Source organism: Pristis pectinata, chromosome 11 (genome assembly GCF_009764475.1).
Source record: "Pristis pectinata isolate sPriPec2 chromosome 11, sPriPec2.1.pri, whole genome shotgun sequence".
In the NCBI taxonomy this organism is placed as follows: domain Eukaryota; kingdom Metazoa; phylum Chordata; class Chondrichthyes; order Rhinopristiformes; family Pristidae; genus Pristis; species Pristis pectinata.
Genome location: NC_067415.1, coordinates 69,732,312 through 69,742,112, shown reverse-complemented (window position 1 = coordinate 69,742,112; position 9,801 = coordinate 69,732,312).

Here is a 9,801-nt window from a genome sequence, read left to right as displayed (position 1 = left end):
ATTTTGTTTCTGAAAGATGAATCTCAACTTTAGTTTCCTTTACTCACTTAATTCTGCTCTCAAGGTGTTATTCTGCACAAAATTCTGCCCACTATTATCGCATATATATACGTTAGTGCACATGACTTTTTCTGTCCTTGTTTCTTCATGCTCTAATTCACAAAGCCTAACTTCCTAAATCAAATACTAACCCATGGCTGTTTCATTAAAATAATTTACTTTTGGTCTGTCACTTGCACTCAAGTAATCACAAAAAAGTTGCATTTGTTTCGAAAATAGAATTATTCTGCACTCCTGCATATAAATGGCTTAAATAAATCTTTGAATAAAATGTCTTGCAAAATATTTTATTTTTGTTAAATATGTTGTAACTAGCATATGTCCACCTTATTGGAAATAGTCGAGGTTAACCCCCCTTCTTGAAACCCACCATTATCACTTTTCCTCAAAACATTAAACTTTTATTTGTCAGAGAGGCATACAGCACAGAAATGGGCCCTTTGACACATTATGCCCATGTCAACCTTTTTGCCCATCTACAGTATTCCCATTTGCCTGCATCAGGACCGTGTCCTTCTATGCCTTGCCTTCTTAAGTGTCAAAATGCTTCTGAAATGTGGTAATTGTATCTGATTCCACCACCTCCTCTGACAGTAAATTCCTGCCTGTTAAATTCTTGTGATTCATGCACAAAAATCCCTAGAACCCTCAGTATTTCACTTATCTGCAATCTTTCCCCATTTACTTAACAGTCTGCCTTTGCTTCCTCTTATTGAAGTGCTTGACCTCACATTTTCCCACTTTAAACTCCATTTGCCAGGTTTTCATCTACACACTCAACCTATTTATATCCAGTAAAAAGTCTAAATATTATCATCATCACAACATGTCCTTCCATCTACTTTAATTGGCAAACTTGGAGACCTTACCCTCTACCACCAAGTCAGTGGTAGAAATCTTAAATAATTGAGGGAGGGCCAAGAAATAATCCCTGGTGCACTCCTCTATTTACATCCTTTCAGACTGAAAAAGACCCATTTATTCCGACTCTCTGTCTTCTTTGTGATCACCAGTCTTCGACACGGTTAGCGTAATGCTATTACAGCGCCAGCGATCGGGGTTCGATTCCCGTCGCTGTCTGTAAGGAGTTTGTACATTCTCCCGTGTCTGCGTAGGTTTCCTCCGGGTGCTCCGGTTTCCTCCCACATTCTAAAGACGTACGGGTAGGTTAATATGGGTTTAAAATGTGCGGCGCGGACTCGTTGGGCCGGAAGGGCCTGTTACCACGCTGTAAATAAAATTTTTTTAAAAATTTAAAAAAAAATTAAGAAACATTAATGCACTTCCCACAACATGAACCAGCCTTTTATATGGCACCTTGCCAAATGCCCTCTGGAAATCCAAATACACTACATCCACTAGTTCCCCTGTGTTGACTCTGATTTCATCAACACTGCCCACAGACCCACTGCATCCAGCATGCATGGTCTACCACCCTACTGAAGAGTAGCAACTATCCTGGCCAGGCAGAGGGTTCAAAGGTCTCAGCCTCAATGATGACCACTCACCTGACAAACAACCACTCCTCCTCCCCGGTACCAACAGCCCTACTGCACCAGCTTGGGGGTTTCCACTTGGCTGTGATCTCTGTGGGGTACATGATGGTACACAAATACTGATCCATCCTGGACAGGTCTGGCTGTCATTACTTGGCTCTCCTGTTGGGGACCCCTGCTGTGTCCTTTCAAACAATCCTTATGTCCAGTTTAGCTTTCCTGTGTAAAATAATTAATCATATTAACCTAGAAATTCAGTCACTTGGTGCTGTTTTCTCAGCATTTAGGTAGAATTGAATTTTGAAGCAGAATATGATGTTCTTTACTCCAGTGGACAGTTAGAGCAAGTGGTTAAGGGCAATTACCGGTGACCCACATTATTCTCCAACTAAGCATTAGAATCGCCAAAGCATTTATTTTAAACACAGTAGCCTCACGTCATTTATAATGTCCTCTGACCACTGGCCTGATTTGAAGAAAAGCTTTAGACCTCTCTTTCATAAAGGTTACTTGATGCACCTACATCATATCAGGTGTCTCCTCTCCTATGTCATACAACCTCATGCTGATGTTCCTTGACATGCACTTCTGACTGTCAGGTTCAGATACTGAAATACTTTATTGGCCAGTCTCCCAGCTTAATACCACATGTATGTTTGGGTCCCACTTACCAAAACTCTCCAAATTAAAATTATCATTGTCATAGTGAAATCTGTGTATTTTCTCATCTCTATCACTGTCACATCCTCTTCCGTTAAGATAATATTATGATGAACTACAAGTGTCTTAATCTCCGTTACTCATATCCAGACATGTACCAAGTCCCATGCAGCTATTATCTCAATCTACACTGACTCCCAATCCAGCAATGTCTTGTTTCTAATATCCTTCAGATCAGCTTTTTCCATGGTCACCATCACCCTATCTCTGTAAACTTTTCCAAATCAACAACCCTCTGTCTTCACTCCTCCAATTCAAATCATTTTTACATCCTCATGCTACATTCAGTTGGGTCTGCAAATAGTGAGCATCCTACAGCCAGGAATAAAGGTCTTCAAAACCAGAATGGTATGATAGATGGCAGACTTTTCTGTAAGACTCTGCTGCAAACGAGTGGAGCTTGCATGTCAGAGAGCTTTTTTAGTTATATTTTTGTGATGCCGGAACTTAAGCTGGCTCATCTTGGAGCTGAATGAAATTCATCCAAATAAGGCAGGCAAGGCAGTATCTCAGTGGCTGGTACCCACAGACTGCTATTTCTAGTCATATAACTATGATGTTGATTTAAATATCAGTTGAATTTGTCCTCTGCTTTGAGCAGCAATTGAAAAATGAAACAAAGTAATTCCAGTGTGCAGTTACACAGGTCATTAAAGGAGGCATCCCAAATCTAATATTGCTATAAAATTTGTAAAAAGGAGGAATTTACATCTATAACTACAGAATCCAAACTTAAGGAGTCAATGCTACATTTACACAAACTCATGCAACTAATAATTATACAAAGCTTTGAAAAATTCATCATTGAAAGGCTGTAAACGTATAGCAAAAGATGCAACAACATCCACATCAATGGAACAGCAGAGCTCCAATAATCAGGCACCCATGGAACTTTGGTAATTCCAGACCGGCAGTTTTGCTGGATTATTGGATGTTACTCCAATCAATACCCGTGGTTTCACCTTTTTCTAAAAAGTTGCACTGTAGCATGACAGGTTTTCCAATGAACCTGGTAAGTTTAAAGGGAGCAGGAAATATACAAACATTCCAGATCCCCGCTGAAAACTATCCCATTCCTGACTCCTGATGTGGTGGACCTCAGCCCTGGCCCCAGCCACACATCCAGCCTACAGTCTGGACCCTGTCCTCAGTCACATTCTGAACCCCTAGTCCTGGCCACACATCCTGTATCCCAAATCTCTGAACCTCCAGCTCACTTTCTGGACTAATGAGTAAGCCAAATGCTGAACCATCAGGATGTCCAAACAATCAGATGCCAGATTAGCTCTATTGTACTAAAGATCAGAGGACACAGATTTGAGAAGATGCTAAAGAAATTAAAACTTCTTGCACTAATACTGGGATAAACTCATAAAAAGGATAATGCCTTCAAGAAATCATGTCTGTCTGGCTTTCCTTCTAGAACTTCATATCCAGTTTGGAAATCTGGCCCAAATAAATAATTTTTACCTAATGTGTGCCTTATGTGATAAAGTGAGTGAGGTCAGATTGAGAGAGGAACTGTGGGAAGTGCAGTTTTCATCTTGCTCCAGTGATACTATAATATCCAGAGCACAAAGTGCAAAAAGCAGATAGGAAATGAACAGAAGCAACAAACAAGATGTTAGAAGAACTCAGCGGGTCAAGGCAGCATCTATGGAGGGAAATGAACAGTTGATATTTCAGGTCGAGCGCCTGCATCAGGACTTGTGAAGGGTCTCGACCCGAAATGTTGACTGTTCATTTCCCTCCATAGATGCTGCCTGACCTGCTGAGTTCCTCCAGCATCTTGTTTGTTGCTCCAGATTTCCAGCATCTGCAGTTTCTTGTGTCTCTAGGAACTGAACAGGGAGTTCTAGCTCCAGTGAAGGCATTCCATTTCTGAGAAGGATCATCATAGGAAATGCACTTGTCAATTTGACTCTATAGGACTAACTCTACTCAGGTTACTTTGATAAATAGATAGAACCTGAACAATGAAGAAGAAAGAGGTAAACAAATCTTCAGAAACACAGACATTACTGATGGAATTGATAACCCACAGCATCCTTAAGAACTATGAAAAAACTGTGGGGTGCAAAGTAAAAGAAATTTCTGTAAGTAACAAAGATGGAACTCTGGTAGAAAGTAACCTGGAGGATTCAGAACATGATCTTTCACTACCAATCACACATTCCCACCTTACAATCTATCAACACCACTACATTCCATCAAACATCTAACAAATGAAAATGTTCAAAGAAAATGTAAACAACACTTTGGGATAGAAATCTAACCTTAGTTACTTGCGCTGAATGTTCAATGTAGCATTAACTGTATTCTGCCTCTGAAATTTTGTCCTATTAAATTTCACTATTGAGTATCCAATGTAAGAGGCCAAAGAAAAAATTCAAATAATAGGGTTCTTGTGCTTTTGTGAGGTTATAGCTTGAGGAATTCAAGTAGTTTAATTATTTTCATTTCTTTTAAATGTTTCTGAGTGTATGTTTTTCTGTGGTTTACTTCTATAACATTTTTATCTCTGATAGGTCCTGAGTGCTATTGAATATTACTAATATATAATATATGGATCTGATAAGAGTGATGGATTTGACAGCCTCTGAAGTCAGAGTGGGGCTTAACCAGTGTCATACCCATTCTGAGAGTGCAGTAGGATGCCTATAATGAGGCAATCTCTAGGCTGCAGTCCACACACTATTAACACTAGGGTTGGGCTCCTAGTGTAATACAACATGTTGGGTCACACTGGAACAAATAGCATGTCCCAGGGCAGGCTGAAAGCTAGTTTTGGGAAGATTTGCCCCATTACTTCAGTAACTTTGCTGTATTAATAAGAACATAGGAAATGGGAGCATGAGAAGACAAATTCTCCTTTGAGTCTGTATCAGCTTTGAATAAAATCATAACTAATTTTACTTGTCCTATACCCTTATTCCGTGCATCATTCAGGTGCCCAATGATCAGTTGATCTCAATCTAGAATATAGTTAATGACTGAGCATCCACAGTTATCTAGGAGAGAGAATTCCAAAGACTCATAATTCTATGAATGACATTAATGAATGACAGTACTATAATATCAGTGATCCAATGATATTGCAATCAATGTTGCATCTATATTTCAGATGATCAATAAAGGAATTAAGTGAGTTAGATGCTTAGTAGAGGCTGATTGCTACATGACTGTAACAAGGTATGAAACACAAAGGTAAAGTGTTGTTGCTCAGCAATTTCTATTTATTGTTCTTGGATCACAAAACTCATTAACTTAAAAAGGTTTGCTGAACTCATAACCAGAAAATGGATTAGTAGAAATCATTTAAAGATATATTATGAAACAATAAATTTGATACAGCAAATACATATGTAATTTCACATCTAGGCATAGAAATTCATTTCTCCCCATTTTCCAATGTTAAAAAAGGTATTAATACTTTCCTCCTACAATTATAAAGAACTCTAAAGAAATCACAAAGTCCATTAGCACCAGTTCCAAAGCACTGCTAATGGCCTCCCTCATGAAATGCTACTCTGATTCAGGATCAGCAGGTGTTAGGGGTTCAATTTCCCACATTATTTGCACTTTCTCTCACAGTTCTGACATTGGAAAGTAGCCCGTAAAGATTCACACTAAAGTATACACAGCACTCTTTCAGGTTCTGAGGAGTGTTAGAAAGGAATGAGTGCACAGTACAATCATGAGAGGTGGCTGGCAGAGACCTCCCAGGTGGAGAGGAAAACCTGTACAGGTTCCCAAAGAATAGTGCAGGCAGGAGGTAGATTCTCTGTGCAAAAGACACATACAGCAGGATGCTGCCACGGGAGTGTCTGTAAAGCAATGAGTGTTCTCCATGAATGACTGCACTTTAGGCACTTCTGCTGCATAACCAAATAACCCATCAGAGTAAATGCAAGAGTCACATTGAGCAACAATTGAAAATTCTCCACTTTGCTTGTTGAGCTTTTTCTTGATTTGTGCAATTCAGAAGAATACGACAGAGTGTCATTTTTGGCAAATATCAGCAGAGACAGTCTGCAAGAATTCTGAGGCAAGGTGACCGCGAGTGAGGCAAGATGTTTGGTGCCAGCACTTTTATCAGTTGTCTTCCTCCTGTTTTGCTCACTCGTTCCTTATCTGATGAATGTGGAACCATTTGCGTATTCACAAAGTTTCTGCTGGCATTTCAGACCAGACCACTTCATTTTGAGGGAACATCTGCTGAAACCACATGCGAGTGTGGTGGCTGGGATCCCAGTTTGTATCATTCAGCTTGAGGCTTATTTTGAAGAGAGATGTGCACAACTATGACTACAGGGGAAATTTATCTGACCTACCAAATAACATTCAATTTGAGTCTTTAATGTTTCTAAAAGCCAGTTCTCCCAAAAGTGAATTACACAGTCAATATGTTGTAAAATACCAAGACCAATATGTTGTAAAATCTCACTTGAATTTTAAACATTACACTGCCATCATTTCAGAAGGGCAACACCAGGGCACAAAATACCCTTCATACTGAGGTCTATACCTTCGTAATAACTGGCTTTAACTCTCTTACACAGAATGATTGACATCGTTAACCAATGTTCTGGCACTGTACAGACAAGCTTCTAGGTTCTAATGTCCTGTGTATTTGTTCAATTGTACCTTTCAGAAGAAAAAAAAGATAAAATATCAAATATTCATAGGGCAATAATTTGAAGCCACTTTAAGTAAGCACCTATCTGCTACAATAATATGTGATAGGCTAAATCTGAAAAATTAAAAAAAAACATTATATGTCAATGAAAAACATATATATCAAATGGAAAATGCTTGAAAACTGTCCAATTAAGTGATTCCAATGATTTCTTTAAGCTATTTTCAGCCGCAATTTATCAGAATATGGATGAAAAAGGATCATCTCAATTATGTTGGCTGTAAGCAGTGTGATTAAACAATACAGAAATAACATGTGATCTTATAATTTACACATAACCCTCTTAAACAAACCACCAGAGGTTACTCTAGGAGTCCCAATTCATTGTTGTGATACTTATCTTACTAAGTATTGCTGGCTCCATTTATAACAGTGTTTCATTTACTCCTGATGTGCTCTTGGTAAATTATTTTCTCAAGTAGGTGCCACCCCAATCCACCTCTGCACATCTCTCAAGATGACACAGTTTGTCCTTGGAGCAAAATCACTGATGTGTGATAAATACCTGGTTGAGTTACATGGTTTACTTGATCTTATATTTACAATTATTTGTTTAACAGGATACATGAATAACCAATGACCTAATCATAATTTACTTGGAGCAAGTACAACATTTAAGTCCAGGGAACATCATTCTAGTGATGGACACTTCAAGGAATGCTAATAATTACTCTCATGCAGGCAGTGGCTTCCTGGTAAAATCTCAAAACACCTTCTCTCAGATGTCTGGTCCACTCATCAAAAGAGTTCGCCTTGATCTGTAAGGTTTTCTTTGACTCAGGCAGACTTCCGTAATTGAAAATGACATTACCACTACTGCCAAGGAATCATACTAAGAGGTTAGAAAAAGAACAATTACAAATCTCAGGAACTAAGAATTGATTTTAAAAATCCTTCAAGTTGTGGTTCGGGAAAATTAAATTGATCAACAGCAACTTTTGTTATAAGGTTTAAGACCTAACATACCACCTATATCTTTCTGGAAATCAGAAACTACATTGCCTCCAGACCCTTAATATTTGATTGTACTCCCCTGATAATGCCACTGCACCACATTGAGAGTGACAGTGAGTCATGGGGATGCAATGGATTGATAACGTGTGTGAAGCCCGTAAGGAATGTTGATATTCAGGCCTATGGTATCTCATTGGAATGATGTGCTGGATTTGTTGTTAAGTGGATGGCAGCAGAGATAATGAGGATCCATATTAATCAAGTTGAACTAAACTATCCATATTGGCTGCTCTAAGATTGGAATTTGGAGGATTAGGAGGTGCAACAGTAGATTGGTTGTGGTGGTGTCGTAACTGGTGGTGGGTGGTGGGTGGGGGGAGGCCTGAAATGGGTCCTGATTAGATCTGCACAACACCAAGGTACAATAATACTTCTCGTCATGTCCTATTGGAAGTAAGAAATAAAAGGAGCTAATTTTTGATAATCAATGTCACAGGCAGTGATTGGTTTCCAATTTCAACTGTGAATTACAAAGGCACATATTCAATGAAACTCACTCTATCAAAGACATTCTCGTTGTTTTCTCCACATACAATTCCCTCTACAACTTAAAACCCATTTGTTTTCTTACTTATCCTGTTCTGATGAAAGGTCATTGAACTGAAATATTAACTCTTTCCACAGATGCTGCCTGATCTGTTGAGTAATTCAAGTACTTTTTGTTTTTATTTTAGTCACTTTACATCCCCTCCTCAGCTTATTTCAGTATTAATCGAAATACAAAGTCATACAGCACAGAAACAGGAACTTCAGCTCACAATGTCCATGTTGACCGTTAGATACACATCTAAGCTAATCCCATTTACCAGCATTTGGTCAAAAGCCTTCTATGCCATAGAAATCCAAGTGTTCTTCGACATATTTCTTCAATATTGTGAGACTCCTCATTTCACCAACTTCTCAGGCAGTGCATTCTAAACTCCTTCTGAGGGAAACAAATTTTCTTTATATTCCCTCTCACCCTCTTATGTCTTACCTTAAACCTATGCCCTCTGATTAAAAACACTTCATCTTCAGCAAAAAGTTTATTGATTATCCTATCTATGCCCTGCATAATTTTGAACACCCCCATTAACACCCTTCCTTCCTCCAGCCTGCTCCACTCTAAGGAAAACAAACCCAACCTAACCGGTCTCTCCTCATAACTGAGGCACTCTATTCCAGGCAAGATTCTTGCCCTGCACTCTCTTCAGAACAATCATGTCCTTTCTATATGGAGGTGACCAGAACTGCACACAATATTCCAGATGCGGCCTCATTAATGGTTTATTAAGCTTTGCCATAACCTCCCTGCTCCTATATTCTATTCTCCCATAAAGCTAGCATTTCATATGCCTTCTTTACCACCTGATCTACTTGTGCTGCCAACTTCAGGGATCTTTGGACTTGTACACCAAAGTTCCCCTGCTCCTCAGTATTCCCTAGGATCCTAATAGGACACTGTCTATGTCCTACCATTATCTGACTTCCGAAGTATATCACTTTACACTTATCACATTAAACTAGGGGTGGCACAGTGGCACAGCTATTAGAGCAACTGCCTCTCAGTGCCAAACACCTAGGTTCAATTCTGACCTTGAGCTCTGTATGTGTGAAGTTTGCACATATTCCTTATGACCACAAGGGTTTCGTCTGGTTTCTCCAGTTTCCTCCTGCATCCCAAAGCATGCAGGTTGCTAGATTAATTGATCATTGTAAATTGCCCCAAATATGTAGGTGAGTGGCAGAATCTATGGAGGTGTGATTAAGAATATGGAATTAATGTAGGATTAGTGGTTGATGGTTGGCAGGGACTCAATGGGTGAAGGGCCT